This window comes from Anomaloglossus baeobatrachus, chromosome 3 (assembly GCF_048569485.1).
Source record: "Anomaloglossus baeobatrachus isolate aAnoBae1 chromosome 3, aAnoBae1.hap1, whole genome shotgun sequence".
Lineage (NCBI taxonomy): Eukaryota > Metazoa > Chordata > Amphibia > Anura > Aromobatidae > Anomaloglossus > Anomaloglossus baeobatrachus.
The window spans coordinates 698,446,588-698,461,734 of record NC_134355.1 but is presented as its reverse complement, the minus strand read 5'-3'; the positions used below and the strand labels follow the sequence as shown (position 1 = coordinate 698,461,734).

Genomic DNA, 15,147 nt, shown 5'->3' with positions numbered 1-15,147 from the left:
ACCTGACATGATGAGAAAATCACCGTGAAGTGTGGCAAGAAACTAAAGGCAGACCTGTCATGCCAGGGGGATTAGCTCAAGTGGCAGAGCGCTCGCTTTGCATGCGAGAGGCAGCGGGATCGATGCCCGCATTCTCCAAGAGTTATTTTTCACATGGTAGCAGTGATTGTCTTTTTACCTCATGCTCAAAACTCCAACAGCTAAAACTAGGAGGCTTTCGATCAAGGACAAAACAAGCCTTCGATAGCTCAGCTGGTAGAGCCGAAGACTGTAGAAGAAAGTTAGCAATCCTTAGGTCGCTGGTTCAATTCCGGCTCGAAGGAGTTTTGCGCATTCTATCGGAAGGTTCATCCGGCTGGTAAACACAGCCCAGCTATGCTCGTTCCGTCCACCTACAAACAGCTCTTCTAGAAAGGTCTCCTCCGTTGTACCTGAGGAGTGAGGAGATCAAAACGTAAGCACAAATCAACAGAGAGTTTTTTGTCTTCTCCGTAGATATGTAAAGGCTTTGCTTGGAAGAGGCGTGCATGTATTTGGAAGCCACCCTTCACCTTGTAAAGTCCTCCGATGATCTTCTACTATGGCAACATGGAACTCACACTTAAAAAAAAAAAAAAAAAAAAAAAAAAAAAAAGCTATTCTTACAGAAAAAAAATACCATATAACAATGCAGCTTCTCACCTGACATGATAAGAAAATCCCTATGAAGTGTGGCAAGAAACTAAAGGCACAACTGTCCCGCCAGGGGAATTAGCTCAAGTGGTAGAGCGCTCGCTTCGCATGTGAGAGGCAGCGGGATCGATGCCCGCATTCTCCAAGAGTTATTTTTCACATGGTAGCAGTGATTGCCTTTTCACCTCATGCTCAAAACTCCAACAGCTAAAACTAGGAGGCTTTCAACCAAGGCCAAGACAAGCCTTCAATAGCTCAGCTGGTAGAGCCAAAGACTGTAGATGTAAATGAGCAAATCCTTCGGTTGCTGGTTCAATTCCAGCTCGAAGGATGTTTGCGCGTTCTATCGGAGGGCTCATCCTGCTAGTAAACACAGCCCAGCTATGCTCCCTCTGTCCACCTACAAACAGCTCTTCTAGAAGGGTCTCCTCCGTTGTACCTGAGGAGTTCAAAACGTAAGCACAAAGCAACAGAGAGTTTTTTGTTGGGAGAGCAGCTCAGCCGAAAGCTAACGTGGAACCTTTTACACCCCTAGAATGCTACTCGAGCCAAAGAGACCATCGCCCCTGAATAAACACAGCCCAGCTAAGCTGCTTCCGTCCACATACAAAGAGCTCTTTTCCAAAAGTATCCTCCATTCTAACTCGGGAGTTCAAAACGTAGGCAGCGAGCAACAGAGTTATTTGTCGGGAGAGCAATTGAAAGACGACGTGGAACCTTCTTCACTCGTACATAGGCTGCTACTTAAGCAAAAAAGACCATCGTCCCTGGGTGGGCTTGAACCACCATCCTTTCGGTTAACAGCCGAACGCGCTAACCAATTGCGCCACAGAGACGCAAACAGATCTTTCTACAGGAACTCTCAGCCAGGCAGGCCAGGCACAGGTTTCTCAGATCAACTTTTTAACATAATATGACAAAAAGAAATCAGCAAAAACAAAGAGACAATTGCTGATGCTCAGGAGGACTCGAGGCGCCGACAATAAGCTCCTGCTGATGGATTCCATCACAAAGACCAAATACATTTTAGCCACTTTTGAAAAGTCAGTCGATAAATAGACCTTCTCAACGAACAGACCACCGGCAGCAGAGTGGCGCAGCGGAAGCGTGCTGGGCCCATAACCCAGAGGTCGATGGATCGAAACCATCCTCTGCTAGTTGATTCTTTTTATACAGGTCATCATTATATTTCTTCGATAAGACTGATATTGTGCTACATTGCAACTTTCGTCTCCAAACTATTAAGGGGTTTTTTATTGCTTACCCCTCGGTTCTTCGTAGATATGTAAAGGGTTTGCTTGGAAGAGGTGTGCATGTATTTGTAAGCCACCCTTCACCTTTTAAACTCCTCCGATGATCTTCTACTATGGTAAAATGGAACTCACACTGTAAAAAAAAAAGCAAGCTATTCTTACATAAAAATTGCCATATAGCATTGCAGCTTCTCACCTGACATGATGAGAAAATCACCGTGAAGTGTGGCAAGAAACTAAAGGCAGACCTGTCATGCCAGGGGGATTAGCTCAAGTGGCAGAGCGCTCGCTTTGCATGCGAGAGGCAGCGGGATCGATGCCCGCATTCTCCAAGAGTTATTTTTCACATGGTAGCAGTGATTGTCTTTTTACCTCATGCTCAAAACTCCAACAGCTAAAACTAGGAGGCTTTCGATCAAGGACAAAACAAGCCTTCGATAGCTCAGCTGGTAGAGCCGAAGACTGTAGAAGAAAGTTAGCAATCCTTAGGTCGCTGGTTCAATTCCGGCTCGAAGGAGTTTTGCGCATTCTATCGGAAGGTTCATCCGGCTGGTAAACACAGCCCAGCTATGCTCGTTCCGTCCACCTACAAACAGCTCTTCTAGAAAGGTCTCCTCCGTTGTACCTGAGGAGTGAGGAGATCAAAACGTAAGCACAAATCAACAGAGAGTTTTTTGTCTTCTCCGTAGATATGTAAAGGCTTTGCTTGGAAGAGGCGTGCATGTATTTGGAAGCCACCCTTCACCTTGTAAAGTCCTCCGATGATCTTCTACTATGGCAACATGGAACTCACACTTAAAAAAAAAAAAAAAAAAGCTATTCTTACAGAAAAAAAATACCATATAACAATGCAGCTTCTCACCTGACATGATAAGAAAATCCCTATGAAGTGTGGCAAGAAACTAAAGGCACAACTGTCCCGCCAGGGGAATTAGCTCAAGTGGTAGAGCGCTCGCTTCGCATGTGAGAGGCAGCGGGATCGATGCCCGCATTCTCCAAGAGTTATTTTTCACATGGTAGCAGTGATTGCCTTTTCACCTCATGCTCAAAACTCCAACAGCTAAAACTAGGAGGCTTTCAACCAAGGCCAAGACAAGCCTTCAATAGCTCAGCTGGTAGAGCCAAAGACTGTAGATGTAAATGAGCAAATCCTTCGGTTGCTGGTTCAATTCCAGCTCGAAGGATGTTTGCGCGTTCTATCGGAGGGCTCATCCTGCTAGTAAACACAGCCCAGCTATGCTCCCTCTGTCCACCTACAAACAGCTCTTCTAGAAGGGTCTCCTCCGTTGTACCTGAGGAGTTCAAAACGTAAGCACAAAGCAACAGAGAGTTTTTTGTTGGGAGAGCAGCTCAGCCGAAAGCTAACGTGGAACCTTTTACACCCCTAGAATGCTACTCGAGCCAAAGAGACCATCGCCCCTGAATAAACACAGCCCAGCTAAGCTGCTTCCGTCCACATACAAAGAGCTCTTTTCCAAAAGTATCCTCCATTCTAACTCGGGAGTTCAAAACGTAGGCAGCGAGCAACAGAGTTATTTGTCGGGAGAGCAATTGAAAGACGACGTGGAACCTTCTTCACTCGTACATAGGCTGCTACTTAAGCAAAAAAGACCATCGTCCCTGGGTGGGCTTGAACCACCATCCTTTCGGTTAACAGCCGAACGCGCTAACCAATTGCGCCACAGAGACGCAAACAGATCTTTCTACAGGAACTCTCAGCCAGGCAGGCCAGGCACAGGTTTCTCAGATCAACTTTTTAACATAATATGACAAAAAGAAATCAGCAAAAACAAAGAGACAATTGCTGATGCTCAGGAGGACTCGAGGCGCCGACAATAAGCTCCTGCTGATGGATTCCATCACAAAGACCAAATACATTTTAGCCACTTTTGAAAAGTCAGTCGATAAATAGACCTTCTCAACGAACAGACCACCGGCAGCAGAGTGGCGCAGCGGAAGCGTGCTGGGCCCATAACCCAGAGGTCGATGGATCGAAACCATCCTCTGCTAGTTGATTCTTTTTATACAGGTCATCATTATATTTCTTCGATAAGACTGATATTGTGCTACATTGCAACTTTCGTCTCCAAACTATTAAGGGGTTTTTTATTGCTTACCCCTCGGTTCTTCGTAGATATGTAAAGGGTTTGCTTGGAAGAGGTGTGCATGTATTTGTAAGCCACCCTTCACCTTTTAAACTCCTCCGATGATCTTCTACTATGGTAAAATGGAACTCACACTGTAAAAAAAAAAGCAAGCTATTCTTACATAAAAATTGCCATATAGCATTGCAGCTTCTCACCTGACATGATGAGAAAATCACCGTGAAGTGTGGCAAGAAACTAAAGGCAGACCTGTCATGCCAGGGGGATTAGCTCAAGTGGCAGAGCGCTCGCTTTGCATGCGAGAGGCAGCGGGATCGATGCCCGCATTCTCCAAGAGTTATTTTTCACATGGTAGCAGTGATTGTCTTTTTACCTCATGCTCAAAACTCCAACAGCTAAAACTAGGAGGCTTTCGATCAAGGACAAAACAAGCCTTCGATAGCTCAGCTGGTAGAGCCGAAGACTGTAGAAGAAAGTTAGCAATCCTTAGGTCGCTGGTTCAATTCCGGCTCGAAGGAGTTTTGCGCATTCTATCGGAAGGTTCATCCGGCTGGTAAACACAGCCCAGCTATGCTCGTTCCGTCCACCTACAAACAGCTCTTCTAGAAAGGTCTCCTCCGTTGTACCTGAGGAGTGAGGAGATCAAAACGTAAGCACAAATCAACAGAGAGTTTTTTGTCTTCTCCGTAGATATGTAAAGGCTTTGCTTGGAAGAGGCGTGCATGTATTTGGAAGCCACCCTTCACCTTGTAAAGTCCTCCGATGATCTTCTACTATGGCAACATGGAACTCACACTTAAAAAAAAAAAAAAAAAAAAAAAAAAAGCTATTCTTACAGAAAAAAAATACCATATAACAATGCAGCTTCTCACCTGACATGATAAGAAAATCCCTATGAAGTGTGGCAAGAAACTAAAGGCACAACTGTCCCGCCAGGGGAATTAGCTCAAGTGGTAGAGCGCTCGCTTCGCATGTGAGAGGCAGCGGGATCGATGCCCGCATTCTCCAAGAGTTATTTTTCACATGGTAGCAGTGATTGCCTTTTCACCTCATGCTCAAAACTCCAACAGCTAAAACTAGGAGGCTTTCAACCAAGGCCAAGACAAGCCTTCAATAGCTCAGCTGGTAGAGCCAAAGACTGTAGATGTAAATGAGCAAATCCTTCGGTTGCTGGTTCAATTCCAGCTCGAAGGATGTTTGCGCGTTCTATCGGAGGGCTCATCCTGCTAGTAAACACAGCCCAGCTATGCTCCCTCTGTCCACCTACAAACAGCTCTTCTAGAAGGGTCTCCTCCGTTGTACCTGAGGAGTTCAAAACGTAAGCACAAAGCAACAGAGAGTTTTTTGTTGGGAGAGCAGCTCAGCCGAAAGCTAACGTGGAACCTTTTACACCCCTAGAATGCTACTCGAGCCAAAGAGACCATCGCCCCTGAATAAACACAGCCCAGCTAAGCTGCTTCCGTCCACATACAAAGAGCTCTTTTCCAAAAGTATCCTCCATTCTAACTCGGGAGTTCAAAACGTAGGCAGCGAGCAACAGAGTTATTTGTCGGGAGAGCAATTGAAAGACGACGTGGAACCTTCTTCACTCGTACATAGGCTGCTACTTAAGCAAAAAAGACCATCGTCCCTGGGTGGGCTTGAACCACCATCCTTTCGGTTAACAGCCGAACGCGCTAACCAATTGCGCCACAGAGACGCAAACAGATCTTTCTACAGGAACTCTCAGCCAGGCAGGCCAGGCACAGGTTTCTCAGATCAACTTTTTAACATAATATGACAAAAAGAAATCAGCAAAAACAAAGAGACAATTGCTGATGCTCAGGAGGACTCGAGGCGCCGACAATAAGCTCCTGCTGATGGATTCCATCACAAAGACCAAATACATTTTAGCCACTTTTGAAAAGTCAGTCGATAAATAGACCTTCTCAACGAACAGACCACCGGCAGCAGAGTGGCGCAGCGGAAGCGTGCTGGGCCCATAACCCAGAGGTCGATGGATCGAAACCATCCTCTGCTAGTTGATTCTTTTTATACAGGTCATCATTATATTTCTTCGATAAGACTGATATTGTGCTACATTGCAACTTTCGTCTCCAAACTATTAAGGGGTTTTTTATTGCTTACCCCTCGGTTCTTCGTAGATATGTAAAGGGTTTGCTTGGAAGAGGTGTGCATGTATTTGTAAGCCACCCTTCACCTTTTAAACTCCTCCGATGATCTTCTACTATGGTAAAATGGAACTCACACTGTAAAAAAAAAAGCAAGCTATTCTTACATAAAAATTGCCATATAGCATTGCAGCTTCTCACCTGACATGATGAGAAAATCACCGTGAAGTGTGGCAAGAAACTAAAGGCAGACCTGTCATGCCAGGGGGATTAGCTCAAGTGGCAGAGCGCTCGCTTTGCATGCGAGAGGCAGCGGGATCGATGCCCGCATTCTCCAAGAGTTATTTTTCACATGGTAGCAGTGATTGTCTTTTTACCTCATGCTCAAAACTCCAACAGCTAAAACTAGGAGGCTTTCGATCAAGGACAAAACAAGCCTTCGATAGCTCAGCTGGTAGAGCCGAAGACTGTAGAAGAAAGTTAGCAATCCTTAGGTCGCTGGTTCAATTCCGGCTCGAAGGAGTTTTGCGCATTCTATCGGAAGGTTCATCCGGCTGGTAAACACAGCCCAGCTATGCTCGTTCCGTCCACCTACAAACAGCTCTTCTAGAAAGGTCTCCTCCGTTGTACCTGAGGAGTGAGGAGATCAAAACGTAAGCACAAATCAACAGAGAGTTTTTTGTCTTCTCCGTAGATATGTAAAGGCTTTGCTTGGAAGAGGCGTGCATGTATTTGGAAGCCACCCTTCACCTTGTAAAGTCCTCCGATGATCTTCTACTATGGCAACATGGAACTCACACTTAAAAAAAAAAAAAAAAAAAAAAAAAAAGCTATTCTTACAGAAAAAAAATACCATATAACAATGCAGCTTCTCACCTGACATGATAAGAAAATCCCTATGAAGTGTGGCAAGAAACTAAAGGCACAACTGTCCCGCCAGGGGAATTAGCTCAAGTGGTAGAGCGCTCGCTTCGCATGTGAGAGGCAGCGGGATCGATGCCCGCATTCTCCAAGAGTTATTTTTCACATGGTAGCAGTGATTGCCTTTTCACCTCATGCTCAAAACTCCAACAGCTAAAACTAGGAGGCTTTCAACCAAGGCCAAGACAAGCCTTCAATAGCTCAGCTGGTAGAGCCAAAGACTGTAGATGTAAATGAGCAAATCCTTCGGTTGCTGGTTCAATTCCAGCTCGAAGGATGTTTGCGCGTTCTATCGGAGGGCTCATCCTGCTAGTAAACACAGCCCAGCTATGCTCCCTCTGTCCACCTACAAACAGCTCTTCTAGAAGGGTCTCCTCCGTTGTACCTGAGGAGTTCAAAACGTAAGCACAAAGCAACAGAGAGTTTTTTGTTGGGAGAGCAGCTCAGCCGAAAGCTAACGTGGAACCTTTTACACCCCTAGAATGCTACTCGAGCCAAAGAGACCATCGCCCCTGAATAAACACAGCCCAGCTAAGCTGCTTCCGTCCACATACAAAGAGCTCTTTTCCAAAAGTATCCTCCATTCTAACTCGGGAGTTCAAAACGTAGGCAGCGAGCAACAGAGTTATTTGTCGGGAGAGCAATTGAAAGACGACGTGGAACCTTCTTCACTCGTACATAGGCTGCTACTTAAGCAAAAAAGACCATCGTCCCTGGGTGGGCTTGAACCACCATCCTTTCGGTTAACAGCCGAACGCGCTAACCAATTGCGCCACAGAGACGCAAACAGATCTTTCTACAGGAACTCTCAGCCAGGCAGGCCAGGCACAGGTTTCTCAGATCAACTTTTTAACATAATATGACAAAAAGAAATCAGCAAAAACAAAGAGACAATTGCTGATGCTCAGGAGGACTCGAGGCGCCGACAATAAGCTCCTGCTGATGGATTCCATCACAAAGACCAAATACATTTTAGCCACTTTTGAAAAGTCAGTCGATAAATAGACCTTCTCAACGAACAGACCACCGGCAGCAGAGTGGCGCAGCGGAAGCGTGCTGGGCCCATAACCCAGAGGTCGATGGATCGAAACCATCCTCTGCTAGTTGATTCTTTTTATACAGGTCATCATTATATTTCTTCGATAAGACTGATATTGTGCTACATTGCAACTTTCGTCTCCAAACTATTAAGGGGTTTTTTATTGCTTACCCCTCGGTTCTTCGTAGATATGTAAAGGGTTTGCTTGGAAGAGGTGTGCATGTATTTGTAAGCCACCCTTCACCTTTTAAACTCCTCCGATGATCTTCTACTATGGTAAAATGGAACTCACACTGTAAAAAAAAAAGCAAGCTATTCTTACATAAAAATTGCCATATAGCATTGCAGCTTCTCACCTGACATGATGAGAAAATCACCGTGAAGTGTGGCAAGAAACTAAAGGCAGACCTGTCATGCCAGGGGGATTAGCTCAAGTGGCAGAGCGCTCGCTTTGCATGCGAGAGGCAGCGGGATCGATGCCCGCATTCTCCAAGAGTTATTTTTCACATGGTAGCAGTGATTGTCTTTTTACCTCATGCTCAAAACTCCAACAGCTAAAACTAGGAGGCTTTCGATCAAGGACAAAACAAGCCTTCGATAGCTCAGCTGGTAGAGCCGAAGACTGTAGAAGAAAGTTAGCAATCCTTAGGTCGCTGGTTCAATTCCGGCTCGAAGGAGTTTTGCGCATTCTATCGGAAGGTTCATCCGGCTGGTAAACACAGCCCAGCTATGCTCGTTCCGTCCACCTACAAACAGCTCTTCTAGAAAGGTCTCCTCCGTTGTACCTGAGGAGTGAGGAGATCAAAACGTAAGCACAAATCAACAGAGAGTTTTTTGTCTTCTCCGTAGATATGTAAAGGCTTTGCTTGGAAGAGGCGTGCATGTATTTGGAAGCCACCCTTCACCTTGTAAAGTCCTCCGATGATCTTCTACTATGGCAACATGGAACTCACACTTAAAAAAAAAAAAAAAAAAAAAAAAAAAGCTATTCTTACAGAAAAAAAATACCATATAACAATGCAGCTTCTCACCTGACATGATAAGAAAATCCCTATGAAGTGTGGCAAGAAACTAAAGGCACAACTGTCCCGCCAGGGGAATTAGCTCAAGTGGTAGAGCGCTCGCTTCGCATGTGAGAGGCAGCGGGATCGATGCCCGCATTCTCCAAGAGTTATTTTTCACATGGTAGCAGTGATTGCCTTTTCACCTCATGCTCAAAACTCCAACAGCTAAAACTAGGAGGCTTTCAACCAAGGCCAAGACAAGCCTTCAATAGCTCAGCTGGTAGAGCCAAAGACTGTAGATGTAAATGAGCAAATCCTTCGGTTGCTGGTTCAATTCCAGCTCGAAGGATGTTTGCGCGTTCTATCGGAGGGCTCATCCTGCTAGTAAACACAGCCCAGCTATGCTCCCTCTGTCCACCTACAAACAGCTCTTCTAGAAGGGTCTCCTCCGTTGTACCTGAGGAGTTCAAAACGTAAGCACAAAGCAACAGAGAGTTTTTTGTTGGGAGAGCAGCTCAGCCGAAAGCTAACGTGGAACCTTTTACACCCCTAGAATGCTACTCGAGCCAAAGAGACCATCGCCCCTGAATAAACACAGCCCAGCTAAGCTGCTTCCGTCCACATACAAAGAGCTCTTTTCCAAAAGTATCCTCCATTCTAACTCGGGAGTTCAAAACGTAGGCAGCGAGCAACAGAGTTATTTGTCGGGAGAGCAATTGAAAGACGACGTGGAACCTTCTTCACTCGTACATAGGCTGCTACTTAAGCAAAAAAGACCATCGTCCCTGGGTGGGCTTGAACCACCATCCTTTCGGTTAACAGCCGAACGCGCTAACCAATTGCGCCACAGAGACGCAAACAGATCTTTCTACAGGAACTCTCAGCCAGGCAGGCCAGGCACAGGTTTCTCAGATCAACTTTTTAACATAATATGACAAAAAGAAATCAGCAAAAACAAAGAGACAATTGCTGATGCTCAGGAGGACTCGAGGCGCCGACAATAAGCTCCTGCTGATGGATTCCATCACAAAGACCAAATACATTTTAGCCACTTTTGAAAAGTCAGTCGATAAATAGACCTTCTCAACGAACAGACCACCGGCAGCAGAGTGGCGCAGCGGAAGCGTGCTGGGCCCATAACCCAGAGGTCGATGGATCGAAACCATCCTCTGCTAGTTGATTCTTTTTATACAGGTCATCATTATATTTCTTCGATAAGACTGATATTGTGCTACATTGCAACTTTCGTCTCCAAACTATTAAGGGGTTTTTTATTGCTTACCCCTCGGTTCTTCGTAGATATGTAAAGGGTTTGCTTGGAAGAGGTGTGCATGTATTTGTAAGCCACCCTTCACCTTTTAAACTCCTCCGATGATCTTCTACTATGGTAAAATGGAACTCACACTGTAAAAAAAAAAGCAAGCTATTCTTACATAAAAATTGCCATATAGCATTGCAGCTTCTCACCTGACATGATGAGAAAATCACCGTGAAGTGTGGCAAGAAACTAAAGGCAGACCTGTCATGCCAGGGGGATTAGCTCAAGTGGCAGAGCGCTCGCTTTGCATGCGAGAGGCAGCGGGATCGATGCCCGCATTCTCCAAGAGTTATTTTTCACATGGTAGCAGTGATTGTCTTTTTACCTCATGCTCAAAACTCCAACAGCTAAAACTAGGAGGCTTTCGATCAAGGACAAAACAAGCCTTCGATAGCTCAGCTGGTAGAGCCGAAGACTGTAGAAGAAAGTTAGCAATCCTTAGGTCGCTGGTTCAATTCCGGCTCGAAGGAGTTTTGCGCATTCTATCGGAAGGTTCATCCGGCTGGTAAACACAGCCCAGCTATGCTCGTTCCGTCCACCTACAAACAGCTCTTCTAGAAAGGTCTCCTCCGTTGTACCTGAGGAGTGAGGAGATCAAAACGTAAGCACAAATCAACAGAGAGTTTTTTGTCTTCTCCGTAGATATGTAAAGGCTTTGCTTGGAAGAGGCGTGCATGTATTTGGAAGCCACCCTTCACCTTGTAAAGTCCTCCGATGATCTTCTACTATGGCAACATGGAACTCACACTTAAAAAAAAAAAAAAAAAAGCTATTCTTACAGAAAAAAAATACCATATAACAATGCAGCTTCTCACCTGACATGATAAGAAAATCCCTATGAAGTGTGGCAAGAAACTAAAGGCACAACTGTCCCGCCAGGGGAATTAGCTCAAGTGGTAGAGCGCTCGCTTCGCATGTGAGAGGCAGCGGGATCGATGCCCGCATTCTCCAAGAGTTATTTTTCACATGGTAGCAGTGATTGCCTTTTCACCTCATGCTCAAAACTCCAACAGCTAAAACTAGGAGGCTTTCAACCAAGGCCAAGACAAGCCTTCAATAGCTCAGCTGGTAGAGCCAAAGACTGTAGATGTAAATGAGCAAATCCTTCGGTTGCTGGTTCAATTCCAGCTCGAAGGATGTTTGCGCGTTCTATCGGAGGGCTCATCCTGCTAGTAAACACAGCCCAGCTATGCTCCCTCTGTCCACCTACAAACAGCTCTTCTAGAAGGGTCTCCTCCGTTGTACCTGAGGAGTTCAAAACGTAAGCACAAAGCAACAGAGAGTTTTTTGTTGGGAGAGCAGCTCAGCCGAAAGCTAACGTGGAACCTTTTACACCCCTAGAATGCTACTCGAGCCAAAGAGACCATCGCCCCTGAATAAACACAGCCCAGCTAAGCTGCTTCCGTCCACATACAAAGAGCTCTTTTCCAAAAGTATCCTCCATTCTAACTCGGGAGTTCAAAACGTAGGCAGCGAGCAACAGAGTTATTTGTCGGGAGAGCAATTGAAAGACGACGTGGAACCTTCTTCACTCGTACATAGGCTGCTACTTAAGCAAAAAAGACCATCGTCCCTGGGTGGGCTTGAACCACCATCCTTTCGGTTAACAGCCGAACGCGCTAACCAATTGCGCCACAGAGACGCAAACAGATCTTTCTACAGGAACTCTCAGCCAGGCAGGCCAGGCACAGGTTTCTCAGATCAACTTTTTAACATAATATGACAAAAAGAAATCAGCAAAAACAAAGAGACAATTGCTGATGCTCAGGAGGACTCGAGGCGCCGACAATAAGCTCCTGCTGATGGATTCCATCACAAAGACCAAATACATTTTAGCCACTTTTGAAAAGTCAGTCGACAAATAGACCTTCTCAACGAACAGACCACCGGCAGCAGAGTGGCGCAGCGGAAGCGTGCTGGGCCCATAACCCAGAGGTCGATGGATCGAAACCATCCTCTGCTAGTTGATTCTTTTTATACAGGTCATCATTATATTTCTTCGATAAGACTGATATTGTGCTACATTGCAACTTTCGTCTCCAAACTATTAAGGGGTTTTTTATTGCTTACCCCTCGGTTCTTCGTAGATATGTAAAGGGTTTGCTTGGAAGAGGTGTGCATGTATTTGTAAGCCACCCTTCACCTTTTAAACTCCTCCGATGATCTTCTACTATGGTAAAATGGAACTCACACTGTAAAAAAAAAAGCAAGCTATTCTTACATAAAAATTGCCATATAGCATTGCAGCTTCTCACCTGACATGATGAGAAAATCACCGTGAAGTGTGGCAAGAAACTAAAGGCAGACCTGTCATGCCAGGGGGATTAGCTCAAGTGGCAGAGCGCTCGCTTTGCATGCGAGAGGCAGCGGGATCGATGCCCGCATTCTCCAAGAGTTATTTTTCACATGGTAGCAGTGATTGTCTTTTTACCTCATGCTCAAAACTCCAACAGCTAAAACTAGGAGGCTTTCGATCAAGGCCAAAACAAGCCTTCGATAGCTCAGCTGGTAGAGCCGAAGACTGTAGAAGAAAGTTAGCAATCCTTAGGTCGCTGGTTCAATTCCGGCTCGAAGGAGTTTTGCGCATTCTATCGGAAGGTTCATCCGGCTGGTAAACACAGCCCAGCTATGCTCGTTCCGTCCACCTACAAACAGCTCTTCTAGAAAGGTCTCCTCCGTTGTACCTGAGGAGTGAGGAGATCAAAACGTAAGCACAAATCAACAGAGAGTTTTTTGTCTTCTCCGTAGATATGTAAAGGCTTTGCTTGGAAGAGGCGTGCATGTATTTGGAAGCCACCCTTCACCTTGTAAAGTCCTCCGATGATCTTCTACTATGGCAACATGGAACTCACACTTAAAAAAAAAAAAAAAAAAAAAAAAAAAGCTATTCTTACAGAAAAAAAATACCATATAACAATGCAGCTTCTCACCTGACATGATAAGAAAATCCCTATGAAGTGTGGCAAGAAACTAAAGGCACAACTGTCCCGCCAGGGGAATTAGCTCAAGTGGTAGAGCGCTCGCTTCGCATGTGAGAGGCAGCGGGATCGATGCCCGCATTCTCCAAGAGTTATTTTTCACATGGTAGCAGTGATTGCCTTTTCACCTCATGCTCAAAACTCCAACAGCTAAAACTAGGAGGCTTTCAACCAAGGCCAAGACAAGCCTTCAATAGCTCAGCTGGTAGAGCCAAAGACTGTAGATGTAAATGAGCAAATCCTTCGGTTGCTGGTTCAATTCCAGCTCGAAGGATGTTTGCGCGTTCTATCGGAGGGCTCATCCTGCTAGTAAACACAGCCCAGCTATGCTCCCTCTGTCCACCTACAAACAGCTCTTCTAGAAGGGTCTCCTCCGTTGTACCTGAGGAGTTCAAAACGTAAGCACAAAGCAACAGAGAGTTTTTTGTTGGGAGAGCAGCTCAGCCGAAAGCTAACGTGGAACCTTTTACACCCCTAGAATGCTACTCGAGCCAAAGAGACCATCGCCCCTGAATAAACACAGCCCAGCTAAGCTGCTTCCGTCCACATACAAAGAGCTCTTTTCCAAAAGTATCCTCCATTCTAACTCGGGAGTTCAAAACGTAGGCAGCGAGCAACAGAGTTATTTGTCGGGAGAGCAATTGAAAGACGACGTGGAACCTTCTTCACTCGTACATAGGCTGCTACTTAAGCAAAAAAGACCATCATCCCTGGGTGGGCTTGAACCACCATCCTTTCGGTTAACAGCCGAACGCGCTAACCAATTGCGCCACAGAGACGCAAACAGATCTTTCTACAGGAACTCTCAGCCAGGCAGGCCAGGCACAGGTTTCTCAGATCAACTTTTTAACATAATATGACAAAAAGAAATCAGCAAAAACAAAGAGACAATTGCTGATGCTCAGGAGGACTCGAGGCGCCGACAATAAGCTCCTGCTGATGGATTCCATCACAAAGACCAAATACATTTTAGCCACTTTTGAAAAGTCAGTCGATAAATAGACCTTCTCAACGAACAGACCACCGGCAGCAGAGTGGCGCAGCGGAAGCGTGCTGGGCCCATAACCCAGAGGTCGATGGATCGAAACCATCCTCTGCTAGTTGATTCTTTTTATACAGGTCATCATTATATTTCTTCGATAAGACTGATATTGTGCTACATTGCAACTTTCGTCTCCAAACTATTAAGGGGTTTTTTATTGCTTACCCCTCGGTTCTTCGTAGATATGTAAAGGGTTTGCTTGGAAGAGGTGTGCATGTATTTGTAAGCCACCCTTCACCTTTTAAACTCCTCCGATGATCTTCTACTATGGTAAAATGGAACTCACACTGTAAAAAAAAAAGCAAGCTATTCTTACATAAAAATTGCCATATAGCATTGCAGCTTCTCACCTGACATGATGAGAAAATCACCGTGAAGTGTGGCAAGAAACTAAAGGCAGACCTGTCATGCCAGGGGGATTAGCTCAAGTGGCAGAGCGCTCGCTTTGCATGCGAGAGGCAGCGGGATCGATGCCCGCATTCTCCAAGAGTTATTTTTCACATGGTAGCAGTGATTGTCTTTTTACCTCATGCTCAAAACTCCAACAGCTAAAACTAGGAGGCTTTCGATCAAGGACAAAACAAGCCTTCGATAGCTCAGCTGGTAGAGCCGAAGACTGTAGAAGAAAGTTAGCAATCCTTAGGTCGCTGGTTCAATTCCGGCTCGAAGGAGTTTTGCGCATTCTATCGGAAGGTTCATCCGGC

General features: G+C 45.5%; 21 non-coding genes across 21 annotated transcripts; 15 read left to right on the top strand and 6 right to left on the bottom strand.

Annotated features, from left to right (window-relative positions):
• Positions 1–65: 65 nt before the first annotated feature.
• On the top strand, positions 66–138 carry TRNAA-UGC (transfer RNA alanine (anticodon UGC)). The gene has a single exon. It is a non-coding gene; the product is annotated as a tRNA-Ala (tRNA).
• A 606-nt stretch (positions 139–744) lies between these two features.
• Positions 745–817, top strand: TRNAA-CGC (transfer RNA alanine (anticodon CGC)). The gene has a single exon. It is a non-coding gene; the product is annotated as a tRNA-Ala (tRNA).
• A 617-nt stretch (positions 818–1,434) lies between these two features.
• On the bottom strand, positions 1,435–1,508 carry TRNAN-GUU (transfer RNA asparagine (anticodon GUU)). The gene has a single exon. It is a non-coding gene; the product is annotated as a tRNA-Asn (tRNA).
• A 676-nt stretch (positions 1,509–2,184) lies between these two features.
• Positions 2,185–2,257, top strand: TRNAA-UGC (transfer RNA alanine (anticodon UGC)). The gene has a single exon. It is a non-coding gene; the product is annotated as a tRNA-Ala (tRNA).
• A 593-nt stretch (positions 2,258–2,850) lies between these two features.
• On the top strand, positions 2,851–2,923 carry TRNAA-CGC (transfer RNA alanine (anticodon CGC)). Its single transcript has one exon. It is a non-coding gene; the product is annotated as a tRNA-Ala (tRNA).
• A 617-nt stretch (positions 2,924–3,540) lies between these two features.
• On the bottom strand, positions 3,541–3,614 carry TRNAN-GUU (transfer RNA asparagine (anticodon GUU)). Its single transcript has one exon. It is a non-coding gene; the product is annotated as a tRNA-Asn (tRNA).
• Positions 3,615–4,290: 676 nt separating this feature from the next.
• On the top strand, positions 4,291–4,363 carry TRNAA-UGC (transfer RNA alanine (anticodon UGC)). Its single transcript has one exon. It is a non-coding gene; the product is annotated as a tRNA-Ala (tRNA).
• Positions 4,364–4,965: 602 nt separating this feature from the next.
• On the top strand, positions 4,966–5,038 carry TRNAA-CGC (transfer RNA alanine (anticodon CGC)). Its single transcript has one exon. It is a non-coding gene; the product is annotated as a tRNA-Ala (tRNA).
• Positions 5,039–5,655: 617 nt separating this feature from the next.
• TRNAN-GUU (transfer RNA asparagine (anticodon GUU)) lies at positions 5,656–5,729 on the bottom strand. Its single transcript has one exon. It is a non-coding gene; the product is annotated as a tRNA-Asn (tRNA).
• Positions 5,730–6,405: 676 nt separating this feature from the next.
• Positions 6,406–6,478, top strand: TRNAA-UGC (transfer RNA alanine (anticodon UGC)). Its single transcript has one exon. It is a non-coding gene; the product is annotated as a tRNA-Ala (tRNA).
• Positions 6,479–7,080: 602 nt separating this feature from the next.
• On the top strand, positions 7,081–7,153 carry TRNAA-CGC (transfer RNA alanine (anticodon CGC)). The gene has a single exon. It is a non-coding gene; the product is annotated as a tRNA-Ala (tRNA).
• Positions 7,154–7,770: 617 nt separating this feature from the next.
• TRNAN-GUU (transfer RNA asparagine (anticodon GUU)) lies at positions 7,771–7,844 on the bottom strand. Its single transcript has one exon. It is a non-coding gene; the product is annotated as a tRNA-Asn (tRNA).
• Positions 7,845–8,520: 676 nt separating this feature from the next.
• TRNAA-UGC (transfer RNA alanine (anticodon UGC)) lies at positions 8,521–8,593 on the top strand. Its single transcript has one exon. It is a non-coding gene; the product is annotated as a tRNA-Ala (tRNA).
• A 602-nt stretch (positions 8,594–9,195) lies between these two features.
• Positions 9,196–9,268, top strand: TRNAA-CGC (transfer RNA alanine (anticodon CGC)). Its single transcript has one exon. It is a non-coding gene; the product is annotated as a tRNA-Ala (tRNA).
• A 617-nt stretch (positions 9,269–9,885) lies between these two features.
• On the bottom strand, positions 9,886–9,959 carry TRNAN-GUU (transfer RNA asparagine (anticodon GUU)). Its single transcript has one exon. It is a non-coding gene; the product is annotated as a tRNA-Asn (tRNA).
• A 676-nt stretch (positions 9,960–10,635) lies between these two features.
• TRNAA-UGC (transfer RNA alanine (anticodon UGC)) lies at positions 10,636–10,708 on the top strand. The gene has a single exon. It is a non-coding gene; the product is annotated as a tRNA-Ala (tRNA).
• A 593-nt stretch (positions 10,709–11,301) lies between these two features.
• Positions 11,302–11,374, top strand: TRNAA-CGC (transfer RNA alanine (anticodon CGC)). Its single transcript has one exon. It is a non-coding gene; the product is annotated as a tRNA-Ala (tRNA).
• Positions 11,375–11,991: 617 nt separating this feature from the next.
• TRNAN-GUU (transfer RNA asparagine (anticodon GUU)) lies at positions 11,992–12,065 on the bottom strand. Its single transcript has one exon. It is a non-coding gene; the product is annotated as a tRNA-Asn (tRNA).
• Positions 12,066–12,741: 676 nt separating this feature from the next.
• Positions 12,742–12,814, top strand: TRNAA-UGC (transfer RNA alanine (anticodon UGC)). The gene has a single exon. It is a non-coding gene; the product is annotated as a tRNA-Ala (tRNA).
• Positions 12,815–13,416: 602 nt separating this feature from the next.
• TRNAA-CGC (transfer RNA alanine (anticodon CGC)) lies at positions 13,417–13,489 on the top strand. Its single transcript has one exon. It is a non-coding gene; the product is annotated as a tRNA-Ala (tRNA).
• A 1,367-nt stretch (positions 13,490–14,856) lies between these two features.
• TRNAA-UGC (transfer RNA alanine (anticodon UGC)) lies at positions 14,857–14,929 on the top strand. Its single transcript has one exon. It is a non-coding gene; the product is annotated as a tRNA-Ala (tRNA).
• The last annotated feature ends 218 nt before the right edge of the window (positions 14,930–15,147 follow it).